The sequence below is a fragment of the Delphinus delphis genome, chromosome 11, assembly GCF_949987515.2.
Source record: "Delphinus delphis chromosome 11, mDelDel1.2, whole genome shotgun sequence".
Taxonomy (NCBI): domain Eukaryota; kingdom Metazoa; phylum Chordata; class Mammalia; order Artiodactyla; family Delphinidae; genus Delphinus; species Delphinus delphis.
In genome coordinates, this window is record NC_082693.1 from 60,830,232 (window position 1) to 60,855,238 (window position 25,007).

General features: G+C 39.5%; 1 pseudogene; it reads left to right on the forward strand.

Moving 5' to 3' along the window:
* Window positions 1-4,168: 4,168 nt before the first annotated feature.
* Window positions 4,169-4,866, forward strand: LOC132434324 (14-3-3 protein theta pseudogene; annotated as a pseudogene).
* Window positions 4,867-25,007: the final 20,141 nt, after the last annotated feature.

Sequence of the window (25,007 nt, forward strand, 5' to 3'; positions counted from 1 at the left end):
ATCCCATGGGTCTTTATTTCCTATTATTTCCCAAACAATATTAAAAGATGAGGGTTTTCATTTCTGTAATGTAAACTTACTGCTTATCAGGATCCTAGGGACTGAGCATGAGTGCTACTTGAAGAAAAAATAATTTGGTATTTGAGATCTCTTAGGGAAGCAGAAAACGCTCTGTAGAATCATTTTGTGAGGAAAACAAACCCACTTTTTGTTGCATGTCCAAATAATATTTATCTTATCTGGTGTGCTTGAGTGGTGTCTCCCAGATTTTAGAGGTCTGCTTGGTTCCAGGGTTGTTTGATACATAGCCCAGGTCTGAGCAACACAAAGTGAGAAAGGGGACTAACAAGTTGCTGGTGAATTGGAACCTTGTATCTTTGATGAAATTAGGCCAGGGTATCCCTTAAACTAAAGATGCCTAGGATTTCCTCAAATGTTTGTTTTTTTTGCCATGTTTGTGCAAAAAAATGGGCTTTGCTTTCTCTCTTCTTCATTACTCTTGGTCCATACTGAGTCACCTACCTATCACATTTCTGCCAGGCAATTAAAGCACAAGATATTGTAATATATGTGGGGAAATCTTGGTTTACACATTATATACACAAAGGTAATCTGATTCACAAGCTCTAATTTCTTCATTGTCTTCCAATCCATATAGAGAACTCTCTTTACTTTTCCTGATTTCTTAGGAAGTGAGATTTCTTTCCTTCATTGTTTTTCTAAGTTAACTTTTGCGTTCAGAATGAAGTTATTTTACGGCAGCTTGTAACCTCCTATATATTTATATTCTTTTAGTCTCTCACTCATTGAAGCTTCTCATAACCAGTCCCTCATTTGCCTGGGCATGCAGGCTCTGGACAATTCCCTTGATTTTTTCCTTTATAAAAACAATTTTCCATTTGTTGGATTCTCAAGGCCACGTTGCTAGTAGATGAGAAAGCCAGAATTCAAAACCAGGCTGTCTCTTTCTTGAGCCTGGAATCAGTCAGTGTAGCATATTTACTGAAGAATGGACATGGGATGGGGATGAAGCATAGAACTGAGGATAGGAGAGAGGTTCCAGTACCCTTGTTCCAAACACCAGTCCAAGGCTCCTCATGGAGTGGGTAGGGTACCATAGGCATATCAATTCCAAATCTCTATACTTTCTTCTTGTACACATTTAGGTCCTCATGAAAATAGAATTTTTAGGTAACCTATTTTTCCAAAGTTCCAAAAGTAAGGCATGCAGATTGATACCCACCTCCCAACCCGGCAAACACACTCAAGAACATGTGTGTGTGTGTGCGCGCACACACACACACACACACACGTCAATTCTCTATATGTAATTAGCACTTTAAAAACTTCCAATGTGCAAACTTCTGTCATTGTCAGTTCTTTCCCTCCCGGGTCTTCCCAGTTCCTGCTTATTTCTTCCAGTAATACTTACATACCTGTTTCAGTTACAATTGCTCTGTGAAAAACCACACCAACTTAGTGGGGTAAAACAACAATCATTTTATTATTTCTTAAGGTTTCTGTGAGTCAGCCTGAAGGACTCTCATGCTAGTGACATCAGACAGTGACTGAAGCTGTAGCAGCAGATCGGGGCAGGGAGCAAGGTGGACTGAAGCACCTAGGAGCTGGATGGTCATCTCTCCTTCTACAAGTAGTTTCAGGGCAGCGGCTGCCACAAGTAAGTGCTCAGTAAATGGTAGCTCTGAAAATTATTAGCTCCATGGAAAAAACCAAAGTGGTTTTTAAAAAATATTTATTTATTTACTTATTTGGTTACATTGGGTCTTAGTTGTGGCATGCGGGATCTTTTGTTGTGGCGCACAGGCTTAGTTGCCCCGCGGCATGTGGGACCTTAGCTCCCTGACAAGGGATTGAACCTGCATCCCCTGCATTGGAAGGCAGATTCTCAACCACTGGACCACCAGGGAAGTCCCCCCAAAGTGTCTGAAGATGGGATTTTTTTCTATCTCCACAGAAAATAATTGGGTAAATGTTACCCAGCTTGTGAACTTTTGTTTTTGTCGTTATTAATTAGCATTCATATAACTTAATGCTCTTAAATGGCCTGACAATAATTTATTTGTAAGTTTAATACCACTCCTGACAGAAGGTAGGTGCTACAACAATGCAGAAATAAGGAGAGCATAATTAAAAGAGCATATTAAAGATACAAGTAATTTGAATTACTCAAATTATGAATCTGAACACTGAACTAAAACCGTGGGCTGATGGTGGAGGGAGATATTCTTCTTCCAGCCTTACTGGCTACCGTGACATTCCCTCACCTGTTGTACATGGATATCCCTTCAGAGAAGGCCTGGAATTGCTTCGTTTCCACCTAAGAATTTTACAATATTCATCTAGTGTCTTCAAATCTTTACAAGGTATTACATGCTGTCTCAAAGATTTATAAGTGCTGTTGACTGAATGTTTGTGTTCCCTCCAAAATCCATATGTTGAAGCCCTAATCCCCAATGTGATGGCATTGGAGATGGGGCCTTTGGGAGGTAATTAGGTTTAGATGAGGTAATGAGGTGGGGTTCTCATGATGGGATTAGTGCCCTTATACGAAGAGGTCAGAGAGTTACTAGCCTCCCCATATGAGGATACAACAAGAAGGCAACCATCTGAAAATCAAGAAGAGGGACCTTTCTAGATACCAAATCTGCCAGCACCTTGATCTTGAACGTCCCAGCCTCTAGAACTGTGAAAAATAAATGTCTGTTGTTTAAGCCACCTAGTCTATGGTATTTTAACTGCCCAAATTGACTAAGACAATAAGGAAATTAAATATTTAGATTTAGAAATGCATTTTCCCATAGAAAACTTGATTTAAATAATAATTCACTTCTGAGGGGAGGCCACTAACTGAATTCATAATGTAGTTGAAATAGCAAATATTTTTAAATGAAAAGGCAGTGTTTTAAAAACTGTTGGAATATTGTTTTTCAACAAAACAGGAAAAATAGGCATTAGTCTGTGGCTCAGGAGCCCTGGGTTCAGTCTTCTTCTCTCTACTGTCTGGCTATGTGAATCTAACCAGGTCATTTTACCTCTCCAGCCCTCAATTTCTTCATTTTGTAAAATTAAAGAGTAAAGGAGGTTGCAATAAAAGCATACTTTAAAAAATGTTCTTCCCATTCCTATACCCTCTAAAAGGAACTGAAAGAAGCTAGTTAGAGAGGGAGACTCTATCTACACTGAGACTAAGAAAGACCCTAACCTCATATACAAACTGTAAAGAACTTTATCCACAAAGAGCATCACTAGAAGTAAGCTAGCCGAGAAGCCAGGTTCTGTTGCTCCTGGACAAATGCAAACTATGGAGATGAGACTGAGGCACCTCTAATCCTACCCAGTTTAGGGGAATGAGGGCTTCAAAGGATGAGTGGGGTTCAGAAAAGATAGCAGACTTCCTGCTTTGAGTCATTCCCTGCTAAAAGTCTCCAGGAGGTAATGGCATGTCCAGAAATTCTATTTAGGGTAAATTAGAGGCTGCAGACTGGTTAGAAGAGAAACCGTAAAGCTGATTTTGCAAAGCACTGTATATCAGTCAGACTGAGGGAATGTCAAAGGTCAACATCAAAGAATTGGGGAGGGGGACACCGATGAAATTGTGGGACCAGGGTACTTCAGCTCTGCCATTGCCAAAAATAATGAGACAGGAGGAGGAAAGCTTGAATAAAGGAGAAATTTATTATTATTTTTTCTTCTTAGAAACTACTTGGAGGGTAGTAGAGGGAAAACATTGAAGACCCAAGCTCAGAGCAACTGACAGCTGTGCCATCCTTTCTGTCTCACTTGGTGTCCTTAGGGAATTAGGATCACGGAAGTCTCAAAGTTAACCTATCTTGTAGTTTATTCTTGTCTAATGACTGGACGGAGAGTTTTGCAGGTTTTGACAGGGCTCAACAAAATAATTCTTACTGGTAAAGGCAAAGAGTGAAACCAGAGTTCCAGCCCCATCAGGGTTACCACTTTGGCAACTGGTATGAGCAATAGCACAGCTGTTACTCTCTTTGTGTGCAGTGGATGGATGCGTGTGAGACCTCTGGACACCCAGCTGAAACTTTGGTTACTCTGACGAAACCACAGCTCTGACTGAAAAGAAAGATGAAGACCCACTAGAGCTAACCAATGAGAATGTAACCTACTCTGGGAGGTCTACATGAACATCCTTGAGGCCCCAGGTCCACCTGGAGAGTCATCTTGAGCTTTGAGCAGAAAACCAACACCTCTGACAAGAAATTGAAGCTGATTAAGAACTATCGGGAAAAAGTAGAGTCTGAACTGAGATCCATCTGCACCACTGACCTGAGATTGTTGGATAAGTACATAATAGCCAGTGCAGCTAATCCAGAAAGTAGTCTTTTATCTGAAAATGGAGACGACTTCCAGTACCTCTCTTGCTTAAGTTGATGATCAAAAACAAACTATAGACAATTCCCAAGGAGCTTACCAAAAGGTATTAGATATAAACATGAAAGAGATGCAATCTACACGCCCAATCCACCTTGGACTGGCTCTGAGCTTTTCTATACTTTACTCTGAGATACTAAATAACCCAGAGCTTGCCTACACACTGGCTAAAACGACTTTTGATGAAGCCATCATAGAACTTGATGCACTGAATGAAGACTCATACAGAAATATCCTTATCATGCAGTAGCTTAGAGACAACCTAACACTATGGACATCAGACAATGCAGGAGAAGAGAGTGACGTCAGAAGACGCAGAAAGCTAAATGTATACAGAGTGTCATCATTTTTTCCTTCAAGAAAACTTTTTACCCATCTCCATTCCTCATTCCACGTGGATTCTCTGTAGCAAAGAAACCCATTCAGTGTATAGAATCAAAGGTTTGAAATTTTACAATGTATGGACAACATTTCTTAGAGTAAGTGTTTTACTTACATAGATCAATCTCATAACCGTCTCTTCCTCAGATGTAAATGACAGCTTTAAGTGTTATATAGAATAAAATGGACATTTTAAAACTAGGAAGGGACTTTCCTGGTGGTCCAGTGGCTGAGACTCTGCACTCTCAATGCAGGGGGCCTGGGTTTGATCCCTGGTCAGGGAACTAGATCCCACAAGCCACAACTAAGACCCAGTGCAGGCAAATAAATTTTTTTTTAAAATTGGAAAAAATGGAATGTAGGACAGAATTCCACTGACATAGGACTCCTAGAAGGAGAATAAGATTATAGGGAAGGTACTGAGTCAGAGGGTTCCCTCTGCTGGTCAACAGGTGGCAATAGAGTAGCTTGGATGCCAACTGAAATAAAAGGCAGAAATAAATATTCAGAATAAAGGCAGTCTTTGGGAGAATGTATGGGGAAAGAGTGTGACTGGTTGTTTATATCTGAATATGTCTTATCTCTCTAAACTGTTCATTGCTTGAAGTACAACTAAAAGTTGTACTGAACCTTTTTGTGCCTTGGTTTCCTCCCTGTAAAATGGATATAAAAGTGATGCCTGAGAAGGCAGAGAGCAGAAGCAAGAAGAACTACAGTCCTGCAGCCTGTGGAACAGAAACCACATTCACAGAAAGATAGACAAGATGAAAAGGCAGAGGGATAAGTACCAGATGAAGGAACAAGATAAAACCAAAGAAAAACAACTAAAAGAAGTGGAGATAGGCAACCTTCCAGAAAAAGAATTCAGAATAATGATAGTGAAGATGATCCAGGACCTCGGGAAAAGAATGGAGGCAAAGATCGAGAAGATGCAAGAAATGTTTAACAAAGACCTACAAGAATTAAAGAACAAACAAACAGAGATGAACAATACAATAACTGAAATGAAAACTACACTAGAAGGAATCAATAGCAGAATAACTGAGGCAGAAGAACGGATAAGTGACCTGGAAGACAGAATGGTAGAATTCACAGCTGCGGAACAGAATAAAGAAAAAAGAAGGAAAAGAAATGAAGACAGCCTAAGAGACCTCTGGGAAAACATTAAACACAACAACATTCACATAATAGGGGTCCCAGAAGGAGAAGAGAGAGAGAAAGGACCAGAGAAAATATTTGAAGAGATTAGAATCGAAAACTTCCCTAACATGGGAAAGGAAATAGCCACCCAAATCCAGGAAGCGCAGTGAGTCCCATACCAGATAAACCCAAGGAGAAACACGCCGAGACACATAGTAATCAAATTGGCAAAAATTAAAGACAAAGAAAAATTATTGAAAGCAGCAAGGGAAAAATGACAAATAACATACAAGGGAACTCCCATAAGGTTAACAGCTGATTTCTCAGCAGAAACTCTACAAGCCAGAAGGGAGTGATACACTTAAGTATATAATGATAAAAATGATATACTTAAAGTGATGAAAATGAAGAACCTATAACCAAGATTACTCTACCCAGCAAGGATCTCATTCAGATTCGATGGAGAAATCAAAAGCTTTACAGACAAGCAAAAGCTAAGAGAATTCAGCACCACCAAACCAGCTCTACAACAAATGCTAAAGGAACTGCTCTAAGTGGGAAACACAAGAGAAGAAAAGGACCTACACAAACAAACTCAAAACAATTAAGAAAATGGTCATAGGAACATACATATTGATAATTACCTTAAACGTGTATGACTTAAATGCTCTAACCAAAAGACACAGGTTTCCTGAATGGATACAAAAACAAGACCCATATATGTGCTGTCTACAAGAGACCCACTTCAGACCTAGGGACACGTACAGACTGAAAATGAAGGGATGGAAAAAGATATTCCATGCAAATGGAAATCAAAAGAAAGCTGGAGTAGCTATACTCATATCAGATAGAATAGACTTTAAAATAAAGAAGGTTACAGGAGACAAGGAAGGACATACACAATGATCAAGGGATCAATCCAAGAAGAAGATATAACAACTATAAATATATATGCACCCAACATAGTAGCACCTCAATACATAAGACAACTACTAACAGCTATAAAAGAGGAAATCGGCAGTAACACAATAAGAGTGGGGGACTTTAACACCTCACTTACACCGATGGACAGATCATCCAAACAGAAAATTAATAAGGAAACAGAAGCTTTAAATGACACAATAGACAGATAGATTTAATTGATATTTATAGGACATTCCATCCAAAAACAGCAGATTACACTTTCTTCTCAAGTGCGAACGGAATATTGTCCAGGATAGATCACATGTTGGGTCACAAATCAAGCCTCAGTAAATTTAAGAAAATTGAAATCATATCAAGCATCTTTTCTGACCACAATGCTATGAGATTAGAAATGAATTACAGGGAAAAAAACACAAACACATGGAGGCTAAACAATACATTACTAAATAACCAAGAGATCACTGAAGAAATCAAAGAGGAAATCAAAAAATACCTAGAGACAAATGACAATGAAAACACGACAATCCAAAACCTATAGGATGCAGCAAAAGCAATTCTAAGAGGGAAGTTTATAGCTATACAAGCCTACCTCAAGAAACAAGAAATATCTCAAATAAACAATCTAACTTTACACCTAAAGGAACTAGAGAAAGAAGAACAAACAAAAACCAAAGTTAGCAGAAGGAAAGAAATCATAAAGATCACAGCAGAAATAAATGAAATAGAAACAAAGAAAACAAAAGCCAAGATCAATAAAACTAAAAGCTGGTTCTTTGAGGAGACAAACAAAATTGATAAACCATTAGCCAGACTCATCAAGAAAAAGAGAGAGATGACTCAAATCAATAAAATTAGAAATGAAAACGGAGAGGTTACAACAGACACCACAGAAATACAAAGGATCGTAAGAGACCACTACAAGCAACTTTATGCCAATAAAATGGACAACCTGGAAGAAATGGACAAATTCTTAGAAAGGTATAACCTTCCAAGACTGAACCAGGAAGAAATAGAAAATATGAACAGACCAACCACAAGTAATGAAATTAAAACTGTAATTAAAAATCTTCCAACGAACAAAAGTCCAGGACCAGATGACTTCACAGGTGAATTCTATGAAACATTTAGAGAAGCGCTAACACCCATACTTCTGAGACTCTTCCAAAAAATTGCAGAGGAAGGAACACTCCCACACTCATTCTATGAGGCCACCATCACCCTGATACCAAAACCAGACAAAGATAACACAAAAAAAGAAAATTACAGACCAATATCACTGATGAATATAGATGCAAAAATCCTCAACAAAATACTAGCAAACAGAATCCAACAACACATTAAAAGGATCATACACCATGATCAAGTGTGATTTATCCCAGGGATGCAAGGATTCTTCAAGATACACAAATCAATCAGTGTGACACACCACATTAACAAATTGAAGAAGAAAAACCATATGATCATCTCAATAGATGCAGAAAAAGCTTTTGACAAAATTCAACACCGATTTATAATAAAAACTCTCCAGAAAGTGGGCATACAGGGAACCCACCTCAACATAATAAAGGCCATATACGACAAAGCCACGGCAAACATCATTCTCAATGGTGAAAAGCAGAAAGCATTTCTTCTAAGATCAGGAACAAGACAAGGATGTCTACTCTCACCACTATTATTCAACATAGTCTTGGAATTCCTAGCCATGTCAATCAGAGAAGAAAAAGAAATAAAAGGAATCCAAATTGGAAAAGAAGAAGTAAATCTGTCACTGTTTGCAGATGACATGATACTATACATAGAGAATCCTAAAAATGCCACCAGAAAACTAGTAGAGCTAATGAATGAATTTGGTAAAGTAGCAGGATACAAAATTAATGCACAGAAATCTCTTGCATTCCTATACACTAATGATGCAAAATCTGAAAGAGAAATTAAGGAAACACTCCCATTCAACATTGCAACTAAAAGAATAAAATACCTAGGAATAAACCTACCTAGGGAGACAAAAGACCTGTATGCAGAAAGCTATAAGACACTGATGAAAGAAATTAAAGATGATACCAACAGATGGAGAGATATACCATGTTCTTGGATTGGAAGAATCAATATTGTGAAAATGATTATACTACCCAAAGCAATCTACAGATTCAATGCAATCCCTATCAAATTACCAATGGCATTTTTTACAGAACTAGAACAAAAAAATCTTAAAATTTATATGGAGACACAAAAGACCTGGAATAGCCAAAGGAGTCTTGAGGGAAAAAAACAGAGCTGGAGGAATCAGACTCCCTGACTTCAGACTATACTACAAAGCTGCAGTAATCAAGGCAGTATGGTACTGGCACAAAAACAGAAATATAGATCAATGTAACAGGACAGAAAGCCCAGAGATAGACCCACGCACCTATGGTCAACTAATCTATGACAAAGAAGGCAAGGATATACAATGGGAAAAAGACAGTTTCTTCAATAAGTGGTGCTGGGAAAACTGGACAGCTACATGTAAAAGAATAAGATTAGAACACTCCCTAACACCATACACAAAAATAAACTGAAAATGGATTAGAGACCTAAATGTAAGAGTGGACACTATAAAACTCTTAGAGGAAAACATAGGAAGAACAGTCTTTGACATAAATCACAGCAAGATCTTTTCTGACCCACCTCCTAGAGTACTGGAAATAAAAACAAAAATAAACAAATGGGACCTAATGAAACTTCAAAGCTTTTGCATAGCAAAGGAAACCGTAAACAAGACGAAAAGCCAACCCTCAGAATGGGAGAAAATATTTGCAAACGAATCAACGGACAAAGGATTAATCTCCAAAATATATAAACAGCTCATGCAGCTCAATATTAAAGAAACAAACAACCCAATCCAAAAATGGCCAGAAGACCTAAATAGACATTTCTCTGAAGAAGACATACAGATGACCAAGAAGCACATGAAAAGCTGCTCAACATCACTAATTATTAGAGAAATGCAAATCAAAACTATAATGAGGTATCACCTCACACCAGTTAGAATGGGCATCATCAGAAAATCTACAAACAACAAATGCTGGAGAGGGTGTGGAGAAAAGGGAACCCTCTTGCACTGTTGGTGGGAATGTAAATTGATACAGCCACTATGGAGAACAGTATGGAGTTTCCTTAAAAAACTAAAAATAGAATTACCATATGATCCAGCAATGCCACTACTGGGCATATACCCAGAGAAAGCCATAATTCAAAAAGAAACATGCACCCCAATGTTTATTTTAGCACTATTTACAATAGCCAGGTCATGGAAGCAACCTAAATGCCCATCGACAGATGAATGGATAAAGAATATGTGGTACATATATACAATGGAATATTACTCAGCCATAAAAAGGAATGAAATTGGGTCATTTGTTGAGGTGTGGATGGATCTAGAAACTGTCATACAGAGTGAAGTAAGACAGAAAGAGAAAAACAAATATTGTATATTAACACATGTATGTGGAACCTAGAAAAATGGTACGGATGAACCTGTTTGCAGGGCAGAAGTTGAGCCACAGATGTAGAGAAGTAACGAATTGACACCAAGGGTGGAAAACCATGGGGGGCTGGGGATGGTGGTGTGCTGAATTGGGCGATTGGGATTGACATGTATACACTGATGTGTTTAAAATTGATGACTAATAAGGACCTGCTGTATAAAAAAAAAAACTGAGTCTCAGTTTCCTCATGTATAAATTGGGGTTATAAAAATGTTTATTCCAGGCTTCCCTGGTGGCACAGTAGTTGAGAGTCCGCCTGCCGATGCAGGGGACATGGGTTCGTGCCCCGGTCCGGGAAGATCCCACATGCTGTGGAGTGGCTGGGCCCGTGAGCCATGGCCGCTGAGCCTGCGCGTCCGGAGCCTGCGCGTCCGGAGCCTGTGCTCCGCAACGGAAAAAAATGTTTATTTCATAGTGTTGTAAGGATTAAATGACATAAAGCATGCAAAAATGCTCTGTTTTGGGGTGATAGCTGTACTGCCCATGACCATCCTTAGATTAGAGGTTGAAAAGTAATACCCTGTAGGCTGGATTTGGCTTAAAGATGTTTTGTTTGGCCTTGTATTGGGGGTCCTCAAGACCACCCCCAGGAGGATTCACTAGGAGGAATTATAGGACTAAGCATATAGTCATACTCATGGCTATGACTTTTTATGGTAAACGATACACAGCCAAATCAGCAAAGGAAAAATCATATGGGATGGGCTTCCCTGGTGGCACAGTGGTTAAGACTCCCCCTGCCAATGCAGGGGACACGGGTTCGAGTCCTGGTCTGGGAAGGTCCCACATGCCACGGAGCAACTAAGCCTGTGCACCACAATTACTGAGCCTGCGCTCTAGAGCCCGCAAGCCCCAACTACTGAAGCCTGTGTGTCACAACTACTGAAGCCCGTGTGCCTAGCGCCTGTGCTCTGCAACAAGAGAAGCCACCACAATGAGAAGCCCGCGCACTGCAACAAAGAGTAGCCCCTGCTCTCAGTAACTAGACAAAACCCGCGTGCAAGCGAAGACAGAATGCAGCCTAAAAAAGAAAAAAAAAAATCACATGGGGCAAAGTCCAGGTAAACCAGACACAAGATTTGAAGGGTCCTCTCCCATGGAGTCATACAGGACATGCTCAACTGCCCCAGCAATAAGTGATGACAACACACGTGAAATGCTGCCAACCAAGAAGCTCCTTGGAGACTCGGTGCCCAAGGGTTTTTGGAGGACAGGTCATGTAGGCAGCCTCTGCCAGGCACATACCAAAATTCCAGACTCCCAGAATGAAAGCAGGTGCTCGGCATAAGCCATATTGTTTGTACAAACAGTTTAGCCCAGTGAGTCCTTCTTTTCAGTTCTGAGAATGCTGGGAACCAAATTCAAGTTCCCAGATGCTAGCCAAGGGCCAACCGTGTAGGTAGGAGGCATTTCTAAGGAAAAGCAGTTAGTCCTGCTGTTAACTCTTTTTTTTGCACAAGCCTGCACAGGGTTTGCCCATGCGGTATTCTTTCTTCCTTTCTCTTTCTTTCTCTCTCTCTCTCTTTCTCTCCCTCCCTCCCTCCCTCCCTCCCTCCCTCTCTCCCTTCCTTCCTTCCTTCCTTCCTTCCTTCCTTCCTTCCTTCCTTGCCATCTTTCAAAAATTAAGAAATTTTACTCAGGATTTCCAACTTCTTGTGAAAAGTCAGATATTGTGGTAAGAATAGATCCATATGCCCAAATGGCAATAATTGTTACTCCCCTTTAAATGAGGCTTAAATTAACCCCAGTCTTCACCACTGTCAATAGTCTTTCCTACAACTGAGTGCCAATTGCCATTTAATGCCATGCTTTTGTGACTCTGGCTATGGGCTGCTTAAACCAAGAGTGGCCAATTGACCAGAGTACAAGAAAAAGGAGAGGCATGTGGAATACCACTGAGTCATGATAATGAACAATAATGCAAAAGAGTCAAATTCATAAATTCCTCCTGTTGAGGTCCCCACAAATGTCTCAAATCCAGAACTCCTCTCTGGTACTTCCTATTATAGCAATTACATATGGGTATTTTTGAATTGATAGGACAACCTTTTCATTGTTATTTACAATAAGCCCCTTTAATTTAACTTGAATCAGTCTTTGTTCCTATCCACCTAAAGATTACTGACTGGAATAGTGATAATATAAAGAAGATATTACATATATTTTCAGTTACTACTTTGTAAATTGAAGTCATTATTATCATCAGTGCCAAGACTTGTTAGAGTGGACTAACATATATCAACAGGAAGGTAATAGATCCAATGAATATTCAAGTAGTTCTACTTATCAATGTATCCACTTATTTACTAACTTAACAGAGGTCTACTGAACACCTACCATGTGACAAGATAATGCTAGATATCAAAATAAAATTTACCATTACACTCTAGCACCTAGAAAAGTACCAGGCATGGAGTTTGGTTTTAATAAATGTCTCCTGACTTCATAAATATAAAGTTCACCTATAAGGAGATCAAGAAACCCAAGGATAGAAATAATGAAAATAATTTTGTTTGGTATAAAAACGGGAAACGGCAAGTGATATTTTTACAGGTGTATGCTGCATGCCACCTAACCAGACAGATGTTCTAGATGGTTCTTTTTAAATTCTAGCTATAAAACTGGTACAGAGGCTAGTTACAGAGGACGAACTGAAACTATTCCAAGGTTCCATTTTACCAAAATCAGAGAATTTGAAAAATTCTTTACTTACCTCCATGATAATTTTATTCCTCAGAAGACTGAGGAAGCAATTAGGGGAACTTATACTCTAATAAGTTAATTACTTATTACTAATAAGGAAAAACTGGTTAGTGAAGTATGTAAAAGCTACAAGAATATCAAAGAAAAGTAGTGTCATATTAGAGTTGGACACTGAGAGTAGAGTTTGAATTTATTTGTATTCTTTTAGTTGTAAGTGACAGGAATCCAACTGAAATTGACTCAGGCACAGCTGGATGCAGGTTTTCAAATGAAGTCATCAGGAACCAGTATTTCTCTTTTGGTATTAATTGCTTTCCTGTGTGCTGATTTCATTCTCAAGACAGGGTCACCTCTCATAGTGGCAAGACGACCTCTAATAGCTCTGAGCTTATGTCCTACAAGGCTAGCAACCTCATTAGAAAGAGAGCATCTCTTCCCCAATAGTTTCCAAGAAGTCAATTTGAGAATCATTAGACAGGCTTGTGTTATGGGCCCATCCCTAAACCAATTATGTGACCTGTACAGGGGCTGGGAATAGGTATATACCAGGAATATACTACGTCTGAAACTGAGGAGGTAAAGTCAGCACAAATAGACTGAAAAGGAACAGTTCCATGAAGGAAACTTAAGGGTCCACTCTAAGAATTAGAGGTTCTTGGGATTCATTCATTTATTCAACAACTATTTACTGAGTGCCTAATATGTATATGCCTATTTTAGATTCCAGGTATATATTCCAGTGAATAATATAGACAAAAATTCTTGCTCTATTGGACCTTGCATTCCAGTTGGGGTGAGGGAGAGAAACAATAAACAGCTACATTAATAAACTATGTCATATTTCAGGTGGTTATATGTGCTGTGAAGGAAAATATCAGGGAAGCGGAATAGAGATTGCTGGGGAGAAAGGGTGCTGCAGTTTTATGTAGGATTATCAGAGAAGGCCTCATTTGCGCCAAAGCAGATGAGGGAATGAGCTCTGTGGATATCTGCGCAGAGAGGGGTATATGTGGGTTTGTACCTGGCACAGTGAGCCAGGGGAGAGTAGATGAGGTCAAAGATTGTAAAACATCTTGTAGGCTATTGACTCTGATTTTACTCCGAGTTACGAAGCCACTGGAGAGCTTGAGCAGGGTAGTGACATGATCTAGTTGACATTTAAAAGTGTTGATCAAAGGGAGAGAGCTGGAGATTAGGTAAGAGATTAGTGCAATAATCCAGATTAGAAGTATTAGTGGTTTAGAACAAAATGATAACAGTGGACCTGGTTTAAAGAGGTCAGATGCTGGAAATATTTTGATGGCAGTGAACTGGGGTGGGGGGGAGTCGTGAGAGAAAGTATCAAGGATAACTGAGATTTTTGACTAGAATGATTGGAAGGCTGGAATTACCATTAACTGAAATGCAGAAAACTGTGGGAGCAATAGGTTTGTAGGAGAACAGGAGTTCCATTGTAGACATATTAAATTTGAGATACTTTCATGATTCAAAGTGGAGATGTTGATAGGCAGTTAACCTATGAGCGTGGGATTCAAGTGAGAGTCCCTGGCTGCAGAGTTATTAGTATATAGATGGTATTTAACACCATGAGACTGGATGAGACCACTTAAGGAGAGAGAGTATGAAGATAAGAGTTCCAAGAATCAGGTGCTACTTCAATGTTTAGATGTCAGGGTAATGATAAGGAATCAGCAAAGGAGACTGAGGCTGAGAAGCAGCCAGTCTAGATAAGAGGCAATCTAAGAGAATGAGATATCCTGGAAGCAAAGGGAATAAAATGCTTCAAGGAGAAAGAGATCACTCTGTCAAATGAAGGGAGGTCAAGTGAAAATAAGGATTGACCTTTGGATTTAACTACATGGAGGCCTTGACATAAGCAGTTTAAATGGTGTAAAGGTGAAAAAACCCTATTGGGGTCTGTTCAAGAGAGGATGAGAAGAAAGGAATTTGGAGACTACAAATATTAAAAACAACAACGCAGTTTATTCCTATGTGTTTTGCAATAAGAAGGAGCGGAGGAATGGGGTAGTAGCTAGAAGAAGATATCGAGGTTTTTTTTTTTTTTAGGAGAGAAATTTATATGTTGATAGAATGATCCAGTGGAGAGAGGAGACCGATGATGTAGGAGAGTGAAGGCAGAATTGATGGAGCAGTGTTCTTGAGGAGACTTGCAAAAACAACAGATGTCTACTACAAAGCATATGGGAGATTTCAGAAAACCAGATTTCTAAAAGCCCAGAGTAAAGATAACTATGATTTTATGACCAACATCATTTAAAATGGACAACAGATTAAGAAGAATGAGAATGCCTGAGGGGTGGAATTCTGATAGAATGGAGAATTCTGGCTTGAATCTAAATTTTGATAACCACTGGCATTCAGACATGCTTACGTGTGTAGTATCAGGCCCCAAGTCCTCCATTATTGTGCACGAGGGGAAAAGGAGTCTCCTGAGAAAGAAATCATTCTAAAGGAAGAGAAAGTAGGACTCTTAAGTTTGGACCAAAAACTGGCCAGATGGGCGGGAAAATCAGTACAGCATGGTGTCTGTCTCTCTGATTTAGCTTCTGGCCCAGCCTCTATAAAGCCATGTTAGAGTCCTAGGGAGAGGGGAATACAAGAAATGAAATCTCTGTTTCAATAAATTATGTAAGATACTAGGATCACAAGACAAACCTATTCTGTGGCTCATCTGTTGATGCTAACACACAAAGGAGAAAAGCCTTGATCCTGCTCTGGTGCAGCCTGGCCTCAGTGATTTAAGGACTCTAAAAACTGTCCCGCCCCCCAACTTTAACATTCAATAAGCCTGCAGTGGAGACCAGCCCTGACGGTTGTGGTAACAACAGAGGCCTCATCACTCTGCAACAGTGGGAACCAGTCTTAAGAGCGGGAGAGATTTTAATTGTTTGTAGCTTTGGAAAACAATACCCCTAGCGTGGATATCACCTGCCGCTGTGGCAGTGGTTGGGCACTATCAAGTAACTTCATGGGAAGCAGAGGCTTTGGCAGCAGGTATCACCAAAGGGGGCCAGGGTAGGAGAGAATCATGGCAGACACAGGTGGTAACTGACATGACTTGTTTATGGGTGCATGTGTCCTACCACCTATGAGCTTCCTAAAGGCAATTGGATGATACTTTGAGACTAGCTGGAAGTCCCACAATAGAGAGGTAGGGTGAAATCAGAAAAAATACTGTTTATTATTGTTAATATGGTTTCGTTTGATCCATAGGTTGGTGTGCCTAGGGAAACATAGGTTACAAGAAATTACAATCACATATAAAGCTGATGAGGAAGAAAAAAAAAACAACAAAACACGTGTGTCTGGAAAGAACGGGCTCTGTTGAGATATATGCTGATGATAGAAAGAGGTATGCACAACCACCACGCATATGAAGGAAAAGACTCAGGAAGGAGAAAGCCCAGAACCAGCTGAAGTGGAGGATAACAAAAACAATTCAGTTAAAAAAACAACAACATTGGGCTTCCCTGGTGGCGCAGTGGTTGAGAGTCCGCCTGCCGATGCAGGAGACGCGGGTTCTTGCCCCAGTCCAGGAGGATCCCACATGCTGCGGAGTGGCTGGGCCCGTGAGCCATGGCCGCTGAGCCTGCACGTCCGGAGCCTGTGCTCCACAACGGGAGAGGCCACAACAGTGAGAGGCCCACGTACCGCAAAAAAAAAAAAAAACCAAAACAACAACATTATGTTTGGAGTAAGAAAATGATGTAATGCTGACAGATGCCAGAGAAAGTATAACTACTTAACTGTTGCTTTACTTCTTCTTCTTCTTTTTTTTAATAAAGAAAATGAAGAACCTAGGGGTAAGACAGGAAAAAAGACACAGACCTACTAGAGAATGGACTTGAGGATATGGGGAGGGGGAAGGGTAAGCTGTGATAAAGCGAGAGAGAGGCACAGAGATATATACACTACCAAATGTAAGGTAGATAGCTAGTGGGAAGCAGCCACATAGCACAGGGAATCAGCTCGGTGCTTTGTGACCACCTAGAGGGGTGGGATAGGGAGGGTGGGAGGGAGGGAGATGCAAGAGGGAAGAGATATGGGAACGTATGTATACGTATAACTGATTCACTTTGTTATAAAGCAGAAACTAACACACCATTGAAAAGCAATTATACTCCAATAAAGATGTAAAAAAAGAAAATGGCCCTCAAGGGAGGAGGTGGAAAACATAACTAAGCAGGAACTGATTGGATGGTATGACTATGAGAGGTCTTCCTCATTATTCCTACTTTTCTATTTAATGAAAATTTTAGAATGAGTATTATTTTTTTTTACTTAGAAAAAGATTCTTAACGTTTTATTGAAAACAAGGAATTAAAATTAGGCATACATAAAAGACTTAGAGTTCAAATCAATGCTTTAGATAATGCCAGGTCCACAATTCCAGATGAATTATATCCTTAGGTCCTGAGAGAGCACAGATGTGATGATAGGACAAGAGGTGATGGTCCTTAAGGCGTGAGAACAAGCAAAGTTGCCAATAGATTATATCTAATGATTTTTAGTTTATAAAGCAACTGTATATGCCTAATATTACCTACTATTACCTGCTACATGCTAAGCATTGTGCTAGACCAGGGGTTGGCAAACTATGGCCCGCAGGACAGTTTTAGCTCACTGCTTGTTTTTGTGCTAAGAATGGTAAATTTAATGGTTTGAAAAAAATCAAAAGAAGATTGCATGTCATGTAAAATTTATGTGAAAATCAAACTTCAGTGTCCATAAACAAAGTTTCATTAAAACGCATCCACACCCATTTGTTTATATATTGTTTATGGTTGCTTTCATTCAACAGTGGCAGAGTTGGGTAGTTGTGACAGAGGCTTGTGACCTGCAAAGCCTAAAATATTTACTATTTGGTCTTTTACAAAAAAAAAAAGAAAAAAATCACCAATTTCTAGGCTAGATGTATAACTGATGTTACCTGGTGTTATCTCTAATCCATGGCATCTGTGAGCATTTGTATTTCATTACCCTCCAGGTCCTTCCCAGGGAGGTGGGCTGGGTAACCACCATTATCTCCGTGATAAAATGGAAGCTTAGAGCACTTAAGTGACTTGTGCAAGGTTACACAGCTCCTGTGGGACTTATGTTGGTCTTCTGTTCACAAAGCCTACACTTTTTTTTAATTTAATTTTTTAAATTAAAGTAGAGTTGATTTACAAAGTTGTGCCAGTCTCTGCTGTACAGTAAAGTGACTCAGTTATACACGTAGAGACATTCTTTTTTATATTCTTTTCCATTATGGTTTATCACAGGATATTGAATACAGTTCCCTGTGCTCTACAGTAGGACCTTGTTGTTTATCCATTCTGTATATAATAGTTTACAATTGCTAATCCCACACTCCCAGTCCTGCCCTCCCTCCTTGGCAAATCTGTTCTCTATGTCTGTGAGTCTGTTTCTGTTTTGTAGATGGGTGCACTTGTGCTATATTTTATTTTATTTTATTTTATTCTATTTATTTATTTTTGGCTGCATTGGGTCTTTGTTGCTGTGTGTGGGCTTTCTGTAGTTGCAGCGAGCAGGGGCTACTCTTCATTGCAGCACATGGGTTTCTCATTTCAGTGGCTTCTCTTGTTGTGGAGCATAGGCTCTAGCCACACGAGCTTCAGTAGTTGTAGCATGCCGGCTCAGTAGTTGTGGTTCACAGGCTCTAGAGCACAGGCTCAGTAGTTGTGGCACATGGGCTTAGTTGCCCTGTGGCATGTGGGATCTTCCCGGACCAGGGATCAAACCCGTGTCCCCTGCATTGGCAGGTGGATTCTTAACCACTGCACCACCAGGGAAGTCCTGTGCCATATTTTAGATTCCACATATAAGTGATATCATATGATATTTGTTTTTCTCTTTCTGACTTACTTCACTTAGTATGATAATCTCTAGTTGCATCCATGTTACTGCAAATGGCATTAATTCGTTCTTTTTTATGGCTGAGTAGTATTCCATTGTATATATGTACCACATCTTCTTTATCCATTTATCTGTTGATGGACATTTAAGTTGTTACCATGTTTTGGCTGTTGTGAATAGTGCTGCTATGAACATAGGGGTGCATGTATCTTTTTGAATTATAGTTTTGTCTGGATATATGCCCAGGAGTGGGATTGCTGGATCATATGGTAATTCTATTTTTAGTTTTCTGAAGAACCTCCATACTGCTTTCCATAGTGGCTGTACCAGCTTACATTCCCACCAACAGCATAGGAGGGTTCCCTTTTCTCCACATCCTCTCCAGCATTTGTTATTTGTAGACTTTTTTTTTTTTTTTTTTTTTTTTGCCATATGCGGGCCTCTCACTGTTGTGGCCTCTCCCGTTGCGGAGCACAGGCTCCGGACACGCAGGTTCAGCGGCCATGGCTTACGGGCCTAGCTACTTCACGGCATTTGGGATCTTCCTGGACTGGGGCACGAACCCATGTCCCCTGCATCGACAGGCAGACTCTCAACCACTGCGCCACCAGGGAAGCCCCTTGTAGACTTTTTAATGATGGCCATTCTGACCAGTGTGAGGTGGTACCTCATTGTAGTTTTGATTTGCATTTCTCTAATCATTAGTGATGTTGAGCATCTTTTCATGTGCCTACTGGCCATCTGTATATCTTCTTTGGAGAAATGTCTATTAAGGTCTTCTGCCCGTTTTTCGATTGGGTTGTACAAAGCCCACACTTTTTATACCACACCATAGTACTGGAAGACTAGGAAGATGGCCAGATGTTTCACTTTTTCTTTTTTTTTTTTTTAGTGGAGAAAAGAATACTCCAGAAATTGTGTTCTAGTGAGTTTCATTTTATATTTCAGAAAATATTTTAAGTAAATTGCTAAAAGAGTGGCTATAAAAGGAAAAGAAAATATTCACTGAGAATACATTCCTGCTTTGATCATATTTCTTTAGTATAAAACATTTCAGATAATATGTATTAAGGTATAAGAAAAATCAAATTATAAAGAAGGGTTCTTATGTTTGCATACTGCTTTACAGTTTTTTGAAGCACCTTTACATGTACTATTTTATTTGAGACCACAACTCTGTCAGTTTAGCAAGGCAGTGATTGTGAGGTCCATTCTGCAGATGAAGCTCAGAAAGGTTAAATGGCTTGTCTAAAGTCATAAAAGTAATCAGTGACAGAAGCTAGAGCTTGAAGCCAGGTGTTCTGACTTCCAGTTCAGTGTTCAGGACATAATAAAATAGCTAATGCTTACTGCATTCTTAATTTGTGCCAGGAACTGCTCTAAATACTTTACCCATATTAACTTATTTGAGTTTCGCAATGACACTGTGAAATATATTCTATTACTACTACTCCCATTTTATCAATGAGAAAACTGAGGCACAGAGTGATCTAGTCACTTGCTCAAGACCACAGTGTATGGTAGGTGGTAGAGCCAGGATTTGGCTTTAGAGCCAGAGGGTTTAACCACTACTCTATTTCCTCCTGGGGCATCTGACACTGTCCTATGATATCACTCTGGACCAATAGCAAACCTGCATGCTGGATGAAAATGCAGTTAGGTGACTACATTGTCTGCAGCATAACAATACTAAGAGTAGTGATTAAAGGTTTGTAGTATCCTGAATGGGAGTTCCTCAGAAGAAAGGGATTTGTAGTGAAGCCTTAAATTGTTTGTTCCTTTTTTGCCTAACATGTTGTATTGCAGGTTACAAATGCAGGAAGTCGATTTACAGGTTGTATTATCTGATTTTAACTAAGTAATCCTCTCAAAATAAGATGGTTGCCTGAAAGGATCCATACAAAGAAACTGTGTGCGTTGAGCCGTTTATACTGATAGATACGTGTGCATATTTTGCATATTCTAATAATGCAAGCACAATCAATTAATAAGATGATGCCAGGGCCACTACTTGTAATCCTCTATCATAGGTAGTCTCATTGCTCTCTCTAGAAATATAATTAATATTATACAAAATGATAGAAAATCATTAATAATAAAAATAATTTTGGAGTCAAAACAGTTGGTGATCACTGACCTACACACACAAAGTCAAGCTGAACCCTTGGGCAATGAGCTGGATGACTGAGTTCAGTAAATACCAGGAACATTCAGACAGTCACATGTTTGGGGCTTGTTCATATGATCCATACAATTTCTATTGTCCTGTTTGTTTTGCAAGTGTAACACAATGTGTAATTCAGGTATTCTAAGCAACCCCCTAGAAGTTATTTGCAATCATTCTAAGCCAGTGGTTCAGAGTATGATCCCAGGACCACCAGCGTTAGCATCACCCGGAACTAGTTAGAAAGGCAAATTTTCAGACCCCACCCCAGATTCACCAAGAGAGAAGCTCTGGGTGTGGCAACAATCGATGGTTAAACAAGCTGTCCAGGTGATTTTGTTTATAATTTGAGAACTGTGTATTGTATGTATCTAGAACAGTTAAATTAGAAATAGTTGGAAGGATAGGGAAGCCTTTCTTAACGCTCAAAGCTAATGAGTATTGGATAAAGGCCACTTAAAGTGAATCTACTTAAATCACAGTTTTACAGTCTTGGTGTTCAAAGTAAGGTCCAGAGACTAACCGTATCAGCACTTGTGGGAGCTCGTTAGAAATGCAGAATCTGGGCCTCCTCCTCCAATCTAACTGAATCATAACCTGCAGTTTAACAAGACTTTCAGGTGATTCCTATGCACATTAATATTTCAGCAGCTGTGTTACAGGAAATAGTTTTTTATATGTTTGATTGGGAATTAACTTCTAAAATGTTGATATTTTGGCTTGTCTTTTGGACAAAAGTTGTGTGACAGTATGATACAGCCTTCTTCCCCACTTTATGTCTGACTTTTGTGGTACTATCATAACTTTTGTAACCAAAATAATTTGAGGGCTTCATTATTTTCCAAAGGCTTCTTTTAGTCTTTGATAATCAAATCATTCTCTTTTGAAGTGCTTATCAGCATTCCTGCTTATTTTCTCTCAGTACATGCATATCAGGTCTAATGTCTCCCTTTTCCATGGCTTTTATGTGACCCAGCAGTTTTCCAACATTATGTTCACTGACTTTATGAAACATACCTTGTTTTTAAAAAATTCACAGTCCACTTTTGATTTGATTTCGATTGCATTTGTGGATGTCTACATCCAATATTCAGAGAAGAGCTGCCTGACAAGCTCTTTGACAGGATGGGTGGGGATGGAAGCTAGTGTAAAGCTGAGGATGTTTGGGTGAGGATGAACTTTTATAAGCAGCCAGGTCATTAGCTGATTATGTCCATATCATGATAACTGTTGCTTTCTCCGGTAACCTCATAACTGGGACGGTGCGATAATGGAAAACCAGATAACAATGATCTGGATGTTAAGGGTGATTATCTCTGGGCAGTAAAAGTCTGGGTAATTTTTATTTCCTTCTTTGTGCTTATCTGTATTTTCTAAAATTTATGCAATGAATACATGTTATTTTTGCAACCAGAATAACTCTTTTTAAAAAAAATTATGTATACTTGCTACTTTGCAATTTTTTAATATAAATTTATCTATTTATTTATTTATTTTTGGCCGTGTTGAGTCTTCGCTGCTGCCCGTGGGCTTTCTGTAGTTGTGGCGAGCGGGGGCTACTCTTCAATGCAGCGGTGCATGGGCTTCTCATTGTGGTGGCTTCTCTTGTTGCAGAGCAAGGGCTCTAGGTGCATGGGCTTCAGCAGTTGTGGCACCAGGGCTCAGTAGTTGCAGCTCGTTGGCTCTAGAGCACAGGCTCAGTAGTTGTGACACACGGGCTTAGTTGCTCTGCAGCATGTGGGATCTCCCAGACCAGGGATCGAACCCATGTCCCTTGCATTGGCGGGTGGATTCTAAACCACTGTGCCACCAGGGAAGTCCCAGAAAAACTCTTGTTATTTAAGTTTGAATTGTTCAGTAAAATTGTATACACCCATGTAATCACCACTCCAAACAAGATAGGTAGGAACTATTTCCGTCACCCAAAGTGTTCCTTTGTGCCCTTTGAGACCAGAAATTACCCTCATATAGCACTCCTCCTGTAATATACACACTGTCTCTAAGGCCGTCTAACCTCTAGAGTGGTGTCAATGTGCTACTCTGGGACAGCACACTATATCCAGGTTTTAGCAATTACACATTTTTGTTGGCCTCAAGCATAGAACTTAAGTATACAGAGGTAGTCAATGCTGCATTCTGTATTTCTTTCCATAAACTCTCCTTTATGTGTTTCTAACTCATACTCTAGGTAGAAAACGAGAAAAAATGTTTTCCTCCCATAATTTCCCCTCCCCCACAGTCATTCCTTTTTCTTTTTCTTCCTGCTTTGAAACAGCTACATAACTGCCCTGCCATCAGAAGGTTCCGTTATGATGAAAGCTTTGTCCTTGCCAAGGCAGAATTAACTAGAGCCTGCTTGCCAACGTCTAGGAGAGGAAGAGGTGTGTCACACCCCTCTCTCCCATACCAGGCCCCACCAGTGCCCACACCTGCCTCTCAAACATCTGTTTCTTATTGCGTTCGTTTATGGTAACAATAAAAACAGTAAAAGGAAGGAGATTAAAAGATGCTAAAGTTCAAAACATAAAAAGGACTTTCATACCAGTTACCTCATTTTGTTGGGCTCCCCTGCAATACCCCTTGAGTTCTGTGGGGAAATAACAGTATTCATTAATTAATTCTTTTGTTTATTCCCACAACACATGTTTATATATGTAAGATACTATGTGCCAGGTGAAATACTAGGCACTAAGTAAGAGTGGCAAAAAAGGAATAGCTTATTGTCCACTGGGGAAAACAGATGAGTAAATAGGCAGTTATGACTCAGGAGCATATTGAGCAATTTATGTAGAAGCATATTGAGCCCAGGCTAATTACGATACTGCAAAGTTGGAAACAACCTGTCTTAACCATAAGAAGATGTTAAATTACTGTGCAGCTGCTTAATGGAATGTTTTGTGGCCATTAAAAGTTATGTTTTGGAAGATACATTTGAGGATATATATTAATAAGCATGTGTTACTTTTATTATCAGATTTTTAAAACTGTAAGCTAAAAAACACAAGACTGTTACAAGCGTGCTAGGGTACTAGCCAGCAGCTAGGGATGGTAATAATTTACCTACACCTACACCTTATGTTAAAGTATACTTTCTAAAAAACATTTAAAATTCTCCCTTATAATTTTTCTTTTAATAGGTTGTCTATAGTTACCTTTTTTGTTTTAAAACCTAATATTTAAAAAGAGTTTAAAAATATATACCTATTCATGTATACATATTCATATAGCTGTTTATAGGGCTTTCATATATTATTTCACTTCATCTCAACAATAATCCTGTGAGTTCAGTTATTTCCCCCTTTTTACAGGGGGAAGCCAAGGCTCATTGATGTTGAAGAACTTAACCAACATTACCGAGTTAGCAGGGGGCAGAGCCAGAACTCCAATCTAGTTTTTTTTTAAACTCCAAATCCAGAGTTCCCTGCATTTTACATAGGTACCTTACTCATATTATTTACATCCCAGTGGTCCCCAGACATTTCTATTTGAACTAGCATAATATAACTACTTGTGCTCTTTTTTTAAAATAATTAATTAAATTAATTTTAGTTTTGGCTGCATTGGGTCTTAGTTGCGGCACGCAGGATCTTCGTTGTGGCATGCGGGATCCTCTGCTGTGGTGCGGGCTTCTCTCTAGTTGTGGCACACGGGCTCCAGAGCTGGTGGGCTCTGTAGTTGCGGAACACAGGCTGTCTAGTTGTGGCCCGTGTGCTCAGTAGTTGGGGCGCATGGGCTTAGTTGTCCCACAGCATGTGAGATCTTAGTTCCCTGACCAGGGATCAAACCTGTGTCCCCTGCATTAGAAGGCAGATTAATAACCACTGGACTACCAGGGAAATCCTACTATTTATGCTCTTAAATTTATTTTC